General features: G+C 41.7%; 1 protein-coding gene across 1 annotated transcript in view; it reads right to left on the bottom strand.

Moving 5' to 3' along the window:
• ADAMTS10 (ADAM metallopeptidase with thrombospondin type 1 motif 10) overlaps positions 1–20,185 on the bottom strand; it is a 322,067-nt gene that overhangs the window by 167,665 nt on the left and 134,217 nt on the right. The window contains exon 2 of the mRNA XM_073544180.1: positions 17,029–17,094. The gene's annotated coding sequence lies outside the window, so the exon portion shown is untranslated. The remainder of the gene's footprint in view (positions 1–17,028; positions 17,095–20,185) is intronic.

Raw genomic sequence — 20,185 nt, 5'->3', positions numbered from 1 at the left:
GTGCATAATGGCGCTTAAGGTGATATTAGTATTGTGTTTTTTTTGTTAATGATCATTCAGTCACTATGTGGTGGTAATATGTTTTCCGGCCATGGTGTGGTGATTATTTGTTCCTTGTATGTGCTATTATTTGGTCACCATGTGGTAGTAATATGTTGTCTGGTCAAGGTGTGGTGGTATTTGTTCCTTGTATGTGGTATTATTCAGTCACTGTGGTGGTAATATGTTGTCTGGACATGGTGTGGTGGTATTCGTTCCTTGTATGTGGTATTATTTGGTCACTGTAGTGGTAATATGGTGTTTGGTCATTGTGTGGTATTATTTTGTTACTATGTGGTGGTAATTTGTGGTCTGGTCATGTTGTAGTGGTAGTTGTCCCTAGTATGTGGTATTATTCGGTCACCATGTGGTGGTAATATGTGGTCTGGTCATGTTGTGGTGGTATTTTTTACTTGTATGTGGTGTTATTCGGTCACTGTGGTGGTAATATAGTGTCTGGACATGGTGTGGTGCTATTTGTTCTTTGTATGTTGTATTATAGGTCTCTATGTGGTGGTAATATGTTGTCTGGACATGGTGTGGTGGTATTTGTTCCTTTGTGTGTGGTATTATAGGTAACTATGTGATGGTAATATATGATTTGGTCATGGTGCGGTGGTATTTGTCCCCTGTATTTGATATTATTGATCATTTTAAAAATTGAAAAATAAATAAAAATATACCTAAATTGTATTGGATATTTTAACAAATGTTTCATAGGTTACAGTAGAGTGGGGCCAGGCCAAAAGAATCTACCTTGTCGTGGTGGTGGCTTAAAAAGTCTTTTGGCCAAAACAAAAGCTGCTGGATATATGTGTGATCTGGTGATGGAAACTGTTAATGTGTGATTGGTGAGTAGTGCAGTTTTTCCAAGAGAGGGCAGTGGGACTGTGGACAGTTCGAGGGGTGGAGGCGGGGCTGGGGTGGAGCCTGGGCAGAGTCTCAAGGGGGCCCCAAAATGTTGTCAGTATGCGGCCTCGAAATTCCTAGTAGCAGCCCTATCTGTGTGCACACAGGTAATGTTGTCTCCCAGGAAGGTGTGGAGCCGGGACAAAGCAGGAGGAATCTCCATTGTTCTTTACAGCATTTGCTACACTATTACTAAGCACTAATTTATAAGATTTATCACCAGTTTTATTCACAAGCAATTTGTGTCAGCAAAATGACCCCAAATCATATACCCTGGGTACTGCCGATATGTCCAGGTTGTCTGCCCCCTGTGCCATGGTCCTAAATGCAGAAACACTGCGTTTTTCCACATTTCCTCTTTAATATATATACTTTTTGCTGTTAACAATCTGCTCCAATTATTGGGTCATTGCTGTATTTTTTAGGTTTCCCAGTGTATGTATGTGTAGATTTAATGCTGGGATTCTGCACTCTAAGCACCACTTTTTTTTTTGAGGGGGGTTGCCATGGAGAGGTGCTTCTAACCTAAACCTAAGGTCCCTGCCCTGCTCCTATACTCCCTGCTGCCATCTTCACCTTTTATCGGAACCATCTTGTCACTGCAACGTCTGTCTGCGGGAAGTCAGAAGTAACAGAAACACGCTATCAAGCCACGTTCACACGTTCAGTATTTTACCTCATTATTTGTAAGCCAAAACCAGGAGAGGAACAATCAGAGGAAAAGTATAATAGAAACATTGGAGAATAATATATATATATATATAGTTATCTGTAGGATCAAGACAATAAACTCATAAACATTAATTGCTAGAAGATACTGAGTATTGATGGATCAAACTACAAAAAAGACAGAACAAAACATAGGTTTAAAAAAAAAAAAAAAGTGAAGTGTCCGGGTTAGGCTCTAGTGACTAAGAACATGGTCGGTATTGCGTTCTAATAGTTATTTAAAAACACCTACCATATAACTATGCAGACATAAATAAAAACAGAAACAAACACACTGGGGGAACCATAAAGTTCTATAAATGTAATTTGCACCCACCCCCACTGTGACTATTACCTCTGAATAGGAGTGCAGTGGAAAAACGCCAGGTGGTTCACTAATGTGAACAGACTTTTAAGCAGTAGATTCACCGCTGTGAGCGGACTTTTAAGCGGTAGAAGCCAGCAGCATATACTTGCTAATCGTTTAGGAAGTCTCTCAATCAGTAGATAAAAAAACAAATAAATCACCGAGCTCTGTTCCGGCCAGTAACAGGCTCCAGGTGCAGGCAAACGTCCGATAATCCTCCGATAGTGATAGATCCCACGTGAATGGCGTGAGAGCAGGGAAAAGAGCATAAATGATAGCTCACCAGAGTAGACATAATCCAACGGCGGTCAGCATACCAGCCGCATTATAGATTGTAGACACCAGCGGTCAGCGTGGTGTGAGTCCGGCAGGACCTGCGATGATAATCCAGATCACGTGGCGCGCGCAGTCACGTGTTGTCTGATAACGAGAGTGCTGCTTGAGCCAAAATTCGCGAGTATCATTTTGTTTCAATGGTTTATTTTCACCCCTGGTGGTGTGGGGGTTTCTTGCTGAATCAACCCTGCACACTAGCGCCATTGGTATATTAAATATTTTATAATAGAAACATGTCACCATTTCTGGATTTCTCACCCACTCCCGGTTTGGCTTACAAATACTGAGGTAAAATACTGACCAAATACTGAACGTGTGAATGTGGCTTTATGCTGGTTTCACACATCCTGATATTTCCGGTACCGGAAAAAACGGTACTGGAGATATCCGTGTCCGTGTGTGTAACACGTGTGGCAACTGTGAACCTTATCAGTACCACACAGACGGCCGCCGGGGAAGAAGCGCTACAGTAAGCACTGTTCCTTGGCCAACGGTGCACCTAAAATGAAGCAAGTTGATCACTTCGCCTCAGACGGCATTGAGTCCCTGAAGTCAAGTGTAAAGATCGATGTTTCAAATATATTCCTATTTAAAAGTGTATGTATTTTACATGTACGTCAGGTTAGGCTAGTAAAGAGTAAACCAGATTTATTTGTACTGATTTTACTAAGGGGGGGCGCCATTTTGCAGTTCGCCCCAGGCAGCAGGGAGGCTAGGTTCACCCCTGGTTTTATTCATATATATACAGTCATATGTAAAAGTTTGGGCACCCCTATTAATGTTAACCTTTTTTCTTTATAACAATTTTGGTTTTTGCAACAGGTATTTCAGTTTCATATATCTAATAACTGATGGACTCAGTTATATTTCTGGATTCAAATGAGGTTTATTGTACTAACAGAAAATGTGCAATCTGCATTTAAACAAAATTTGACCGGTGCAAAAGTATGGGCACCCTTATCATTTTCTTGATTTGAACACTCCTAACTACTTTTTACTGACTTCCTGAAGCACTAAATTGGTTTTGTAACCTCATTGAGCTTTGAACTTCATAGCCAGGTGTATCAAATCATGAGAAAAGGTATTTAAAGTGGCCACTTGCAAGTAGTTCTCCTATTTGATTCTCCTATGAAGAGTGGCATCATGGGATCCTCAAAACAACTCTCAAATGATCTGAAAACAAAGATTATTCAACATAGCTTTTCAGGGGAAGGATACAAAAAGTTGTCTCAGAGATTTAACCAGTCAGTTTCCACTGTGAGGAACATAGTAAGGAAATGGAAGAACACAGGTACAGTTCTTGTTAAGCCCAGAAGTGGCAGGCCAAGAGAAATATCAGAAAGGCAGAGAACAAGAATGGTGAGAACAATCAAGGACAATCCACAGACCACCTCCAAAGACCTGCAGCATCATCTTGCTGCAGATGGTGTCACTGTGCAACAATACAGCGCACTTTGCACAAGGAGAAGCTGTATGGGAGAGTGATGCGAAAGAAGCCGTTTCTGCAAGCACGCCACAAACAGAGTCGCCTGAGGTATGCAAAAGCACATTTGGACAAGCCAGTTACATTTTGGAAGAAGGTCCTGTGGATTGATGAAACAAAGATTGAGTTGTTTGGTCAAACAAAAAGGCGTTATGCATGCGCTGTATTGTTGACCGATGCAGAGTGACAACTTTTTGTATCCTTCCCCTGAAAAGCTATGTTGAATAATCTTTGTTTTCAGATCATTTGAGAGTTGTTTTGAGGAGCCCATGATGCCACTCTTCATAGGAGAATCAAATAGGAGAACTACTTGCAAGTGGCCACTTTAAATACCTTTTCTCATGATTTGATACACCTGGCTATGAAGTTCAAAGCTCAATGAGGTTACAAAACCAATTTAGTGCTTCAGGAAGTCAGTAAAAAGTAGTTAGGAGTGTTCAAATCAAGAAAATGATAAGGGTGCCCATACTTTTGCACCGGTCAAATTTTGTTTAAATGCAGATTGCACATTTTCTGTTAGTACAATAAACCTCATTTGAATCCAGAAATATAACTGAGTCCATCAGTTATTAGATATATGAAACTGAAATACCTGTTGCAAAAACCAAAATTGTTATAAAGAAAAAAGGTTAACATTAATAGGGGTGCCCAAACTTTTACATATGACTGTAGCACTATTAATTCCGCAGCGCTTTACTGACATCATCGCTGATCCCATTGGGGATCAGAATCTACATTTCCTATCAGTATGTCTTTGGAGTATGCGAGGAAAGCAGAGAACCTGGAGGAAACCCACAAAAACACGAGGAGAACATACAAACTCCTTGCAGATGCTGTCCTTGCTGGCATTTGAATCTGGGACCCCAGTGCTGCAAAGCAACAATGCTAATCAACGAGCCACCGTGTTTCCCCTTAAGCTTTTTTCCTTCTTGCATATTTACTTCTAATTCCAGACTTCACCTACAGACATCATTATGTTTTTTTTTTCATTCTAGATACCAAGTTAATATCATTAAGGGCAAGTGCAGATGAGCTTATTTGCTGTCAGAGAGCAATCACACAAAACATTGAATAGCACTCGGATCAATGTGAGTAATGCATTATGCATATGTGCAATTTTTTCCTCCTCGAAAAGTCAAATCGCAACGTGCCTGACTTTGATCAGATATTCAGATCAAACTTGGCCATGCAAGTCAATCAGTCCGTGAAAAACAACAGACTACATTCGGATGATATCTGAGTGCAGTCTGATATCTAAGCACTCCCACAATAGAGAAGATGGAGAATTTTTTTCTCCATGTTCTCCTCATCTGAGAAAATCAGATCACGCAATGCTGACACTCTGTTTAAACTCTGATCCGAGTTTGATCAGAATGTCAGTTACATAATCTGCCCAATTCTCTTGGATGAGAGTAAATACGGCTGTCTGCACCTGCGCTAAATCATGAATTTCTCAAACTCATTAAAGCACCACTAAGCTAAGTTCCCTGCACTTAGTCTCATACTTACGAGCCACTGTCTTCATTTGTTATCGGCGCTGCTCTGGTCGATCTCCAGCAGTTTGTGACCTTCTGGATCGTTTTTGTGTTTCCTGGAAGATCCAGAAGTCATAACTCAAAGTAGGTCTATGAGAGCAAGAGCAAGGCTCTCAGACTTACATTGAGAGCTTGTGACCGTTACCTCTGACTTCCGTTTTGCCGGGTTCTGCCAGACTTTTTAACCCCTTAATGACTGCCAATACGCCTTTTAACGGCAGCAGTTAAGGGTACTTATTCCTCAGCGCCGCTTTTTACCTTTGCTGAGAAATAAGTGTATAGCACCCCTCAGAGTCGGAATTTCTCTGGGGTCTCGGCTAACAGGGGTAGCTGAGACCCCAGAGAACATGATTCAGGTCGGCTTTTATCGACCCCAGTGTTGCGATCGCCGTTATTAACGGAATAACGGCGACAGCAAAAAAAAAGTCAGATTTCCCATTTAATTTCTCTCTCCTTTGATGTAATCGCACATCAGAGGAGAGAGAAATGGGGTCCCCCGATTCCCTCCCAGTATCTCTGGTGTCCCTAGACCCTCCTGCATTCCCTGGTCCTGTACCCCGATAGTAAGAGCAGCTACTGCGCAGGCGCGGAAGGCACCATCTTGGAGAACATTTTTTTCATCTCCATTAAAATGGCGCGATTACTGACCTGTCAGCAGTCTACATTATGAATATCTAATCAGAGCACCACATACATCAGCCCCGCCTTAGGGCATGAGAATCTCATTAACACAAAACTAAAAATAAAGACTAAGAAACAGACGGATTTCATCAACCAAGGTATCATTTTATTCAGTATAACAGCACCGACCTGAAACTGTGTGTAGGTTACTGTGCACAATCCTGCTGACAGGTTCCCTTTAAGTACCAAATTGGCTCTGTCACTAAGGGGTTAAAGGTCTGGTTCAGAACCAAAATTTGACCAGAACTTGACCTCAGACACTGAATCCCAAATAAATCAATGGGGACCCAAACTTCAGTGCTGTAAAATGGTTGGAGTAAGGGCTATAAGGGCTAGGGGACTGCAAAAGAAATAAACATGGGGCAAGAGCAGGACAATTGCTCTGCAAACAAATGTAGATAGGAAAATGACTTAAAGGAGTTATTTCACTATAGCAATCATGGTAAAATAGGAAGTAGAGATAGGCGAATCCGAACAGTAAAGTTCGACGTCTGTACCAAACATCTACTGTTCGGGCTCGGACACAGAACATGGACTTCACCAGGAAGTCCGTGTTAGGCCGGGGTCACACTTGTGAGTGCAATGCGAGAAACTCGCGCGAGTCTTTCGCATAAATACCCGTCACTGCCGCCGGCACTCGGGACCGGAGAGTGTGGCTGCATGTATTGGTATTGATGTGTGAGTTTCTCGCATTGCAGTTGCAAGTGTGACCCCGGCCTTACTGTTTGGGTTCGGCTGCCCAAACACCAGGTGTTTGTCGCACTGTCATGTGCATGACAGTGTGGCAAACACCGCTTCTGATCTGGGGTGAAATCATTCCCGCCGGTCAGAGAGCCGCGGTTCCCATGCTGTCAAAAGACACTGTGAGAGTCAGCTGTGATCAGAGGTATAAAGCTTACCTCCGGTCACTGGTGTCAGTTGATTGGACTACAGCTCCCATCATCCGACACCTGCTTCCGCTAATTACAGTGAGAGCAGGAGCGGTGGATGGAAGTATTTATCAGTCGTTCCTGCGCTGTAAATAAATAATTTAAAAAAATGGCGTGAGTTCCCCTGTATTTTTGCTAACCAGCCAGGCAAAACTCACAGCTGGGGTCTGCAACCCTCAGCTGTTGGCTTCAGCAAGGCTTTTTATCAAGAATAGAGGGGTCCCCGCACTGTTTTTTTAAATTATTTAAATAATTTTAAAAAACAATGTGGGGTCTCCCCCATTTTTGACAACCAGCCTAGCTAAAGCTCACTGCTGGGGGCTGATATTCTTAGGCTGGTAAGGGGCCATAGATATTGCCCCCCCGACTAAAATTAGCAGCCCGCAGCGGCACAGAAAAGGCACATCTATTAGAAGCGCAAATTCTGGCACTTTGCCAAGGTCTTCCCACTTGCCCTGTAGTGGTGGCAAGTAGGGAGATAATAGGGGGGTGGTTGATGTCACCTTTGTATTGTCAGGTGACATCAAGCCCAGAGGTTAGTAATGGAGAGGCGTCAATAAGACACCTATCCATTGCTAATCCCATATTCACATTGTAAGAAAACACAGACATCCGGAAAAAAGTCCTTTAATTGAAAGAATGACACAGACTCCTTTAATAATATTAATTAAACCATACTTACGACCTTGCCTAATTCCACCGAAGCCCCAGATCTCCTGTAATAAAATGAAAATAAAAAACGATATACCATACCTGTCCATCATTCTGTCCCATGCCGTAATCCATGTCTGGGAGATTAATAGTTTTTAACCTGGACGATGCCAAGATGCAACCGTCCAGGCTGAGAACCACTGGTGACTGAGTGGCTGCGAGCGCACCCTCTGTGACAAGCGCTAACGTCATCAAGGTGGCATCCGGTCACTGAGGCTCCATTCCCAGCCAGGATGAACTGTGGTGACCTCGGTGAGATCCCCACTAGCACCGTGAGAAAAACTCTCACGATGAGATGCTGTGGCAAGACCTTAGAAAGGCAGTTTATGCTCAGAAAACTTTCAACGTGGGTGAGATACAACAATTCTACTAAAAATCACACTAGTCCAGAAAATTTTTTTTCGGGCATAGAAACAGCAACTAAATGGTTGATGCCAATTTTTTTTATTTCCCAGACTACTAAAAAACACATACTAGTCCAGAAAAATTAATTTTTCGGCCTAGAAATGACAACAAGACGGTTGATGTCAAATTTATTTCCCAGACTACTAAAAATACACACTAGTCCAGAAAAAATATCCTTGGGTCCTAGAAATGGCAACTAGATTGCTGATGCCAATTATTTATTTTCTAGACTAATAAATAAACACACACTAGTCAAGAAAAATTATTACAGCAATCAGCCAATCAGAAGCCGGCAGCTGATGTCGGCATGAACGTCGCCGGCGTATAACATCACTGGCATGCGCCGGTGCTTCAAATGGCTGAGAAAGAGGATGCCGCTGGACCCCGGCCAGGTAAGAATATTTTTTTTGTACTGAATGATGGAGACATCTGGGGCTGGATGAGAGATCATATGGGGCAGGATTGAGACACCTGGGGGGGATGGAGACGCCTGGAGCAGGATGGGTGTTCACATGGGGCAGGATGGAGACACATGGGACAGGATGGAGACAAATGGGTCAGGAGGGGAGATCATATGGGGCAGGATAGAGATACCTGGGGTAGGATGGAGACACCTAGGACAGGATGGGAGACCATATGGAGCAGGATGAAGACACATGGGACAGGATGGGAAATCATATGGGGCAGGATGGGAGATAATATGCGGCAGGATGGAGATACATGGGGCAGGATGGAGACACATGGGTCAGGATGGGAGATCATATGGGGCAGGATGGAGACACCTGGGTCAGGATGGGAGATCCTATGGGCCAGGATGGAGACACATGGGGCACAATGGAGACATTTGGGGCAAGATGGAAACATGGAGCAGAGTGGGAAGTCATATGGGGCAGGAAGGGAGATCATATGGGGCAGGATGGAGACACCCTGGGGCAGGATGGGAAGTCATATGGTGCAGGATGGGAGATCATATGGGGCAGGGTGGAGACACCCTGGGGTAGGATGGAGAAATCTGGAGCAGGATGAAGACTCCTGTGTATAAAGTCACTGTACTATCTGTACACTTACACTATACACTATACTATACTATAAACAGAGGTCCTGTGGAAAAAGTTACTGGCGACTCACTGTATTACTTGTACACTGATGATCCCTTTATTACCTGTACACTTACACAATACACTGAATACCATGTACAGCGCTCCTGTGTATAATGACACTTATGGTATTAGTATTGTGATTTAAAAAAAAAAATCAGCATTGTTGTATTCAGTCACTATGTTGTGGTAATATGTGAGCAGGTCATGCTGTGGTGGTACTTGTTCCTTGTATGTGGTATTATTTGGTCACTATGTTTTCATAATATGTGGTCTGATCATGGTGTGGCGGTATTTCTCCCTTGTATGTGGAATTATTTGATCACTATGTGGTGGTAATATGTGGTCTAGCCATGGTGTGGAAGTATTTGTCCCTTGTATGTGGTATTATTCAGTCACTATGCAGTGGTAATATGTGATCTGGTCATGATATGGTGGTATTTGTCCCTTGTATATGGCATTATTCAGTCACTATGTGGTGGTAATATATGATCTGGTCAGGGTGTGGCAATATTTGATCATTGCATGTGGTATTATTCAGTCACTATGTGGTGGTAATATGTGGTCTGGTCATGGTGTGATGGTACTTGTATGGTATTATTGGTCATTTAAAAAAATCTATGCGGCACATTCCCTTAAAGAAAAATAAATAAAAATATACCTAAAAAGAGTTTTAAATATTTGAAGAAATGTTTACTAGGTTAGAGCAGAGTAGGGCCCTGCCAAAGAAGTCTACCTTGTAGTGATGGCAGGCTTCAAAAATCTTTTGGCCAAAACAAAAGTTTATGGCTATGTGTGTGACATGGTGTTCAAAGGGAACTGTTAATGTGTGATTGGTGAGGACGTGGTGCAGAAGTAGAGTTTTTCCAAAAGTGGGTGGTGGGACTGTGGAAAGTTTGAGGGGTGAAGGCGGAGCTGGGGTGGAGCCTGGGTGGAGTCTCAAGGAGGCCCAAAAATTTTGCCAGTATGGGGCCCTGAAATTCCTGATGGCAGCCCTGTCAATCGTACATCTATATCATGAAAATTGTGATCTCAATTGTTAATGATATGTTCCTCTGAACCGCACCTTGTAGCCCACCCAGAACAATCTTTTTCTGCATCTTCTGCTATCCTTAGCTGTTATCTTTCAATGTAAGCTATTTGGCAGGCTGTTTAACTTATTTTGGCTTATCCAAACTGCTCCAGATGTCAAAATTATTATGATATCTGGTAGAGGCAGTGCAGCCAAGGATCCAGTGCGATTTTAGACTGCCAAAGACTTATGCGTAGACAAAAGTAATGTTCCTTTCTGTAAAGAACTGCACACTTTCTCATTTTGCTAGTGGAAGAAAAAACTGTATATGCACCAATTCTATATTATAGTTTTGTTAAGAAAAAATTAGTCGTAATGAATACACTCTTTAAACTTAAAGCCCACTAATTTCATTGTGTGATGCTCGTGAAATCTCTGTTAGAATAAGCTCTTCATAAAACCATTCAAAGGGAATATGTCCGTAGCACCAACCCTCCTAAGCCGTCAACTAAAGCATGTAAGTCATAGGACATAACATAGGAAGTTGGATAAAATGATGCCTTGATATCTACTATCCAATATCTTATTCCAAAGAAATAATTGGGTCAGGCATGGATCTCCATGAAAATCTGCCTCCAGAGCATATATTAAATAAAGAGGGGGCATTACCAGTGTAAGACATCAGCCCGAGCCTATATATCGCTCACTCAGATACAACCTTTTGTCTTGGTATTGCATTAAAACTTCTGTGTTGCTGGATGTTGGCTGCTACATACCCGTGCCTGCAGTTTTCTGACGTCCTCCGCCTGCCTGCGGTTTCCTGACGTTCTATGATTGCCTGCGGTTTCTTGACATTCTACATATACAGTATATGCCTCCCGAGCCGCTGACCCAGCAGCTGTGCAGGGCTGCCTGCTTCTTCTTTGGCCTGGCCCGCATTGTACCTTTAGGCTATGTGCGCACAAACTCTGCAAGATTTCTGCATCTCTTGGCAGAAAAACGCAGTGGAAAATCTGCACTTTTTTTGTGTCTTTTATGCGTTTTTGATGCGGTTTTTCATGTGTTTTTATATGCGTTTTTTGTAAGCTTAATACAGGTATATTACGTAAAAAAAAAGTGATGTAATTTCCTCGTTCAACCTCTTCTTTTTCATACTCCATTGAAGACCATAATATCATTACATACCATGTTCAAATGTATAATGTTTACACACACAAAACAAATATAACTGAATATACAGTGGGGAAAAAGGTATTTAGTCAGCCACCAATTGTGCAAGTTCTCCCACTTAAAAAGATGAGGGAGGCATGTAATTGACATCATAGGTAGACCACAACTATGAGAGTCAAAATGAGAAATTAAATCCACTTTGTCTGATTTGGCAAGATTTATTTTGCAAATTATGTTGGAAAATAAGTATTTGGACACCTAAAAACATGCAAGATTTCTGGCTCTCACAGACCTGTAACTTCTTCTTTAAGAGGCTCCTCTGTCCTCCATGCATTATCTGTAGTAATGGTACCTGTTTGAACTTATCAGTTTAAAAGACACCTGTCCACAACCTCAAGCAGGCACACTCCAAACTCCACTATGGTGAAGACCAAAGAGCTGTTGAAGGACACCAGAAACAAAATTGTAACCCTGCACAAGATGGGAAGACTGAATCTGCAATAGGCAATCAGCTTGTTGTGATGAAGTAAACTGTGGGAGCAATAATAAGAAAATGAAACACATACAAGACCACTGATAATCTCCCTCGATCTGGGGCTCCATGTAAGATCTCACCCTGTGGGGTCAAAATGATCCCAAGAACGGTGAGCAAAAATCCCAGAACCACACGGGGGTACCTAGTGAATGACCTGCATAGAGCTGGGACCACCTTAAGAAAGGGTACCATCAGTAACACACTATGCCACAAAGGACTCAGATCCTGCAGTGCCAGCCGTGTCCCCCTGCTTAAGCCAGTACATGTCTGGGCCTGTCTGAAGTTAGCTAGGGAGCATTTGGATTATCAAGAAGAGTATTGGGAGAATGTCATATGGTCTGTTGAAACCAAAGTAGAACTGTTTGGTTGAAACAAAATTCAACATGTTTGGAGGAGACAGAATGCTAAGATGCATCCAAAGAACACCATACCTACTGTGAAGCATGGGGATAGCAATATCATGCTGGTTCTCTGCAAAGGGACAAGGACGACTGATCCACGTACATGAAAGAATGAATGGGACCATGTAATGTGAGATTTTGAGTGCAAACCTCCTTCCGTCAGCAAGGGCATTGAAGATGAAAAGTGGATGGGTCTTTCAGCATGATAATGATCCCAAGTACATGGACAGGGCAACGAAGGAGTGGCTTTGTAAGAAGCATATAAAGGTCCTGTAGTGGTCTAGCCAGTCTCCAGTTCTCAACTCCATAGAAAACTTTGGAGGGATTTCAAAGTCCATGTTGCCCACCAACAGACCCAAATCACTGGAGGAATGGGCCAACATAACACTGTGTGCCAAACTTGTAAAGACTTACAGAAAACGTTTGACCTCTGTCATTGCCAAAAAAGGAAATATAAAAAAATATTGAAATGAACTTTTGTTAATGACCAAATACTTATTTTCCACCATAATTTGCAAAACAAATCTTTCTAAATCAGACAAGGTGATTTTCTGGATTTGTTTTTTCATTTTGACTCTCATAGTTGTGGTCTACCTATGATGTCAATTACAGGCCTCTCTCATCTTTTTAAGTGGGTGAACTTGCACAATTGGTGGCTGACTAAATACTTTTTTCCCCACTACATATATTAGGTTATATTATAAGTTTAGAAATGAACAGGTGTCAGCCAGATACCCTCATTAATAAAACGGTACATAAAGAGTTAAATAAAGACAGACACACACACACAAGCCTATGTAGGATCATTAACATTAACATAATTAACCTACATATGCTGTAACAAAGCAGCAACTGTCAGAAATCTGTGTGAAATGCAATATCTGCTTATTTTTTAAAAAAAAAAATGTGTGGGCTCCCGCATAATTTTCAGAACCAGCAGAAGGAGGGCCGAAGGATGAGGGCTGAAGTTAACATTCTGGGAAGGAGCCAATAGTCATAAAGGTTCCCAGGCTATTAATATCAGCTCACAGCTGTCTGCTTAGCCTTTACTGGCTAGTTAACAGGGGAACTCCAGAAAAAAATTGACATGGGGACAATAAAATCGAATCAGCAAAGGCTAGGCAGACAACTGCGGGCTGATATTAATAGCCTGGTAAGGGGCCATAGATATTGGCACCCCCCAGGCTAAAAACATCAGCTCTCAGCCGTCCCACAAATTGCGCATCTTATAGATGTGCCAATTCTGGCACTTAACCTCACTCTTCCCACTTGCCCTGTAGCGGTGGCAAGTGGGATTCATAATTGTGGGGTTGATGTCACCTTTGTATTGTCAGGTGACATCAAGCCCACAGGTTAGTAATGGAGTGGCGCCTATAAAACACCTATCCATTACTAATCCTACAGTTACATGGATTTATAGAGACACAGCCAGAATAAAGTCCTTTATTTGAAATAATCACACAGATTCCTATATTGAATCTTAATTTACCATATTTACTGATCGCCTAATTCCCGATGCCCTCGTCTCCTGCAACAAAAATAAAATAATAAACCAACATATAATACTATCCTGTCCGACGTAGTCCATTTAATACTGGGTGTCCCAAGGCGATGTCACGTGTAGAACAGTTCCCGATGTGACCGCTCTACCTGTCCTCCGGTGAAACACTGACAGGAGGTAATTGCTCCTGCAGTGTATCACTGCGCTGCTGTGAGAGTTCACCAGAGTTCATCAGCTTCGGTGCTCTTACTTATGGTACTGCTGCATGAGAACCGGACCTGAGCAGCTGATGAACTCCAGTGAACTCTCACGGCAGCACAGTGATACACTGCGGGAGCGATTACCTCCTGTCAGTGAATCGCGGGAGGCTGGGTAGAGCAGTCACATCTCCCGATGTAAAGATGTCACTGTTCTACACGTGAGATCATCGTGGGACACTCGGTATTGAATGGACTACAGCAGACAGGGAGTATATGTTGGTTTATTATTTTTGATTGCTTTCAGGAGACGCGGGCATGCATTGCGGATTAGGTGTTCAGTGAGTATGTACTTTGTATGTGAATATGTATGTAATTATGTAACTGTTTTGATTTTTTTTTACAATTGAACACAGGCGCTGGATGATGAGATTATTCTCCCATCATCGGATAATGCGGTCTCTTTTATATGTGACAGCAGACATAGCCAGATGGGAGTAGTAGTCCCATCAGACGACGCCTAAGTACAATTACTATGGCAGTTCGTCGCATGGGTACACACATACAGACACCCGCAGACAAATGCAGACTGACACAGACACACGTAGACAGACACAGACACACACATATTCTACGCTCACACATATTCTCTGCTCACACACATATTCTCCGCCCACACACTCTTCCTCCTTCTGACATCATTTCCTTTGACATTTCTGCAGCGTTTTTGGCAGCAATTCTGCAGCAAATACGCAGACCTTTTTACACCTGCATTTTTGCTGCAGATTTGACTGACTCAATTAGTCAATGAGTCAAAAAGGCTGCAGAAGCGGAAAAAGAATTGACATGCTGTAGAAAATAAAACGCTGCAAATACGGACGAAAATTTGTCGATCGTGTGCACAACACTTCAGGGTTGTCATCGCATTATGTTGCTTTAGTATTCAATTACGTTTTTGGGGCATTTCCACTCGTAAAAAAATGCCATGAAAAAGCATCAAAAACGCATCGTGTGCACATAGCCTTAATGTTCACAGACCATGTAATACAGTATGTCAGAAAAATTGATGCCTACAAAATTTTGAAAAGCTTTTTAGCGGTTTTACAGATCACAGAAATGTTCACAGACTAGTGACTACGTAACACTGTATGTCAGAAAAATTGAAGCCTACAAAATTTTTAAAAGCTTTTGTTTACTTTTAGAGGTCACAGAAATATTCACAGACCAAGTAACACTGTATGTCTGGGAAAGTGAAGCCTACAAAATTTTTCTTAGAAATTTACTGCACACTACAGAATAGTGTATTGCTGAGAAATGTAGCCCAGGAAAATGTTTCAACGATTTTTGGGTGTGTTATATAACACAAAAAAGAACCTCAAAGCAAATAATACTTGATAGATCAAAATACATTCAATTTTTCCTATACCCATAAAAAAAACTACAGCTATATATTTTACAATGGACTTCAAAGGTCTAATTCCTGTCTACAGACTGGATTCTGTCACTCTTTCTGCTCCTGAGACCCTCCCTCCCTAGGCCTAATGCAGATTCTATGTGCTGCCAACGATTAGCCCTTAGAAGGGCTGTTAGTATGATGGTTCAGCTTCAGCACCAGTATCAACACTACAGTCCGCGGATTTGTTAAACTGTGCACACTGGTTTAGACAAGCAATCTCTCCGTCAAATACGAAATGTCTCAGGCCTGGGTTCTCCTCTACTCCCCCAGTTCTGCCGCCCTTACCTGTGCTCCACATTTGATTTCACAAGTAGCAATGACTCAATATTTACAGTGTTAACCTTTATTTTTCAAGGCTTTTGCAATTCGCCTTGGCATGATAGATATCACCTTCTGAGCCGAGTCTTGCGTTTTGAAGCTTGTTTCAAATAAGCAGGCTGAAAATGATGTCTGACAGAGCACAAAATGATTCTGTCTGCTTCATTAAAGTCAATAGACCCACCTGCGATTTTACCCAAATCTCATTTTTTCAGCGTTTCAGACGTAAACCTCAATGGAGCCACTGAGGTGCGGCTAAAATGTGATGTGAACATAGCATTTGCTTTCTGTAATGAGGAAGCCTCTCCAGATACCACTCAACCTGAGATTAGGGGAGCATAAACTGCCGACAAGTTCCCCCTCAAGTTACTCTTTGCTGTTTTAAGTTACCTGTTTTATGGTCTATTATGAAAATGCAACTGGTTTCGTAAAATAGGATACACTTTAAGGATCATACTAGGTACGAACAACTAGGTTTAGTAGACTTTAAAAGCAGAAAGGAGTGTATTGGGAGGAGAAGAGAAAAAGTGAACACAGAACATGAGAGCAAAGATTAGAAACAGATGTGAGTGGAAGGGAGGAAAAGTGGAGCGTGGGAAAGAATGAAAAAGGGAAAAGAAAGCAAGCAATGACACCGAACTGTGAAAAACAGACAAAACATACACTTAAAAGTGACAAACAATTGTAGGTTTTCTATTACAGTAAGACTGATGTTATTCACACTAAGGCCGGGGTCAGACTTGTGAGAAACTCGCACGAGTTTCGCATCTCAATACCCAGCACTGTCACCGGTACTTGGGACGGAAAGTGTGGCTGCATGTCTTTCTATGCAGCTGCACACTCCAGTCCCGAGTGCCGAATATTGAGATGCGAGACTCGTGCGAGTTTCTCGCAAGTCTGACCCCGGCTTTAAAGTGATTTGCCCTTACTTGTTTATTGATGGCCTATCTGAACAGTGGGGGACCAGACATCGCACCACCACCGATCAGCTATGACTGGCTGTCCAAAAGATAGGCCATCAATAAAAAAGTGGTAGCCAACCACTTTAAGTATCATGACTTGAGCACTTTTTAAGTTAAAGCAACTGGTATTTCATTAAATAGTAACCATTTAATAAAGCTTAATAAAGCTAATCCAGTGCATTAGGTACCTTTAATATAATTCAAGTGTTTTTATTACAGACTGCTTATATTACTGACAATTCAGCCAATCAGTGAAAAGTGTAGGAGGCCTCTTACCTTCCAGCATGTGCTCTTCTCCACATGCAGCAGCTCAGTTACTGTATATTATAGATAGTGGTAATTCTGTAATGAAATAATATCCATTTGTTTTTGTTTTGTTTTTTTAAATCTCTCTTATTCAGGAAAAATGTCACATACACATATAACATCAATATGGATAAAGACATGTATATTCACATAGTTATCAATATTCATAGATACAAAGGGAAAACAAAGATGTCAAAATAGCATTGGTGACTCGTAAAGTAACAAAGCAGAGTTTAAGTAAAAGTGATCAAGTCTCATAATAACAAACTCTTCAGAGTATATGCCATTCAGCTAATGCAGATAACTGCCTATCAAAATTCAAGGTATCTAATAAAAACAGAACAAAAAAACAAATAGCCTAAAAGAAGATAGTAGGAAAGAAAAGAAGAGAAGAAAAGATGAAGGCGAAAAGGAAAAAGGGAGGGAGGGAAGTGGATGGAGGTTAGGGGTGGTATACACTAAAGAAGGGGCCTACCAAAATCCAACTCTTGCCTGAGGACCAATAAGTCCAGATAGGAACTAGTTTCGATCAACAATTTAAGTGATTAAAAGACTGAAGTATCCAGGAGTTTCACGAACCATAATCCACTCCTGCCAAGTGCAAGTGTATTTGCGGAGCTGCGTGTCTGAGTGGGCAGAGAGTCTTTCCATCCCGCAGATGAAGTCCATCTCCCGGGCCCAATCAAGCACACTAGGTGCCATTGGTAGTTTCCACTTTCTTGGAATAATTGTTCTAAGTGCAGAGATACAATGTCTAAGTAGCCCTGTTTTAACTGTCTTGAACGCACCAGGGATCATGGACAGTAAACCAATCCGAGGGGAACACTCTGTCTCTCCATTTGTTTTTTTAATACAGTAGTTTGGCACATTTTTTGCATATGTCTGAAATTATAGTAGGAACAAAGATGTGAGATGCAGTCACAAACATTTGCAACCTATGTGTTCATCTTGTCAATAAATCAATTTTAATATTTGAAGGGAATCTGCTAATAAGGTCAAACTGTATATAATGGCATGAACAGACATGCAATAGACATGAACAGAGCAGTCCAGAGACGGATGACGGATGCCTACAAAGGAGTTTGGTAGCAGGGCCCGACTTAGTCCTTTTTCACATTTCAGTTTTTTGACGTCAGTCAAAATCCGACAGTGTGAAAAAACGGATCCGTTTCCGTTTTGCCATAAACGGATGACACAGGATCAGTTTTTGATGGATCCATGTTAGCAGGTAGTGCATCAGAGAGAGAGAGAGTGAGTGCCAGAACGGTTTTCGGGGTTAAATGTAATGAAAGGAAAATCGTCTAGGCATGCTCAGTATAAAAAGGCGGATCCATTGGCGGATTCCGTCAAATAATGATTGGCAACAGATCCGTCGCTCATTGGCATGTATTATAACGCATGGCGGACAGCAACGGATCCGTTGCTTTCCGCTGTTTTAACGCAGACAAAAAACGTTTCATTGTCCGTCCACTCCAGAAAGCGGACGCCAAAATTATGACGGATCCGTCAAAAACGGATGCAACGGATGACCATCTGTCAAAATCAGCCGCTAATGCAAGTCTATGGGAAAAAAAATGGCGGATCCTTTTTTTTGCAAAACAGCGGATTTTGACTGACGTCAAAAAACTGAAGTGTGAAACAGGTCTTAGACAGACCTGTGTGGCTGACACTGAGAGGTAACGGACAGGAATCCGTGTTATGCTGACCGGGGTCAGTGAGAGACTGTGTTTTTCTATAGAGCTGAATGTTTAGCGGACATTCTACTGGCGGCTGCATACTACTTGGTTCCTGAGGAGCGGTTTATGCTGTAAACTAATAAACCGAATGAACTTTTTTTAACCCTGAGTGTCCCAGCGGAAGCCTCAGCAACCAGCAAAGCGAGTACCCTGTCCACAGATAGTGTGGGACGTTATAATATACAGACTAATACAGATACTAAGAGTTATATCCAGTATACAGGACAGGAGAAGTGGTACTGTGCAGTGTATATACAGAATGATATAGATACTGAGAAATACACCCAGTATACAGGACAGGAGAAGTGGTACTGTGCAGTGTATATATGCAGAATAATACAGATACTGAGAAATACACCCAGTATACAGGACAGGAGAAGTGATAATGTGCAGGGTATATACAGAATAATGCATATACTAAGAATTACACTCAATATACTGGATAGGAGAAATGGTACTGTGCAGTAGGGTGACCGCAAAAAATCGATGTCGGAATTTTGTCCGTCTGGACCCCACAAAACCATTCCCCTTTCCAGATATTGAGATAGCCAAAATTTGAGCTCAATCAAACGACGTTAACCCGTGCCGCTCGTCGCTCAAAGTTTGAAAAAATCCAAATTGAGGTATTTTAAGATTTAGGTATTTTGCATAGTCTGTTAGACTATAAAGAATGTGACAACAACATTGCAGAAATAGCCCTGACCAAATTTTCGAACCATTTGTGGTATTTGAATGCAGAGTTGGTGGGATTATCGTTTTTTGATCCCACCATTACAGACAATGAAAAGTTGTTAATGGCTAATAAATTGCTCAGTAGCACAGATGAACCATCAGAGCACGCTAGGGTTGTAAATCCAAAAGTTAGGAAAGAAAAATTAAAAGAGGTAGGAAGTAACCGACTTTAACGACCTTCTGACAAAAGATGAAGAACAAAAGCAATATGTCCTGCAAGTTGTAAGCAAATGCCGAGCATTATATTCTGACGTTTCAAAAACTACTTTAACAAAAGCTCTAGAATAGATTAGATAACTATGTAAAATTATCAACTCATGTAGGTTAGCGTGCTCTGATGGTTCATCTGTGCTACTGGGCAATTTATTAGCCATTAACAACTTTTCATTGTCTGTAATGGTGGGATCAAAAAACGATAATCCCACCAACTCTGCATTCAAATACCACAAATGGTTCGAAAATTTGGTCAGGGCTATTTCTGCAATGTTGTTGTCACATTCTTTATAGTCTAACAGACTATGCAAAATACCTAAATCTTAAAATACCTCAATTTGGATTTTTTCAAACTTTGAGCGACTAGCGGCACGGGTTAACGTCGTTTGATCGAGCTCAAATTTTGGCTCTCTCAATATCTGGAAAGGGGAATCGTTTTGTGGGGT

Source organism: Dendrobates tinctorius, unplaced genomic scaffold, assembly GCF_039654945.1.
Source record: "Dendrobates tinctorius isolate UK_male_01 unplaced genomic scaffold, ASM3965494v1 ptg000011l, whole genome shotgun sequence".
Lineage (NCBI taxonomy): Eukaryota > Metazoa > Chordata > Amphibia > Anura > Dendrobatidae > Dendrobates > Dendrobates tinctorius.
The sequence above is the reverse complement of the archived record's forward strand: the minus strand, read 5'-3'. Positions and strand labels throughout refer to the sequence as shown.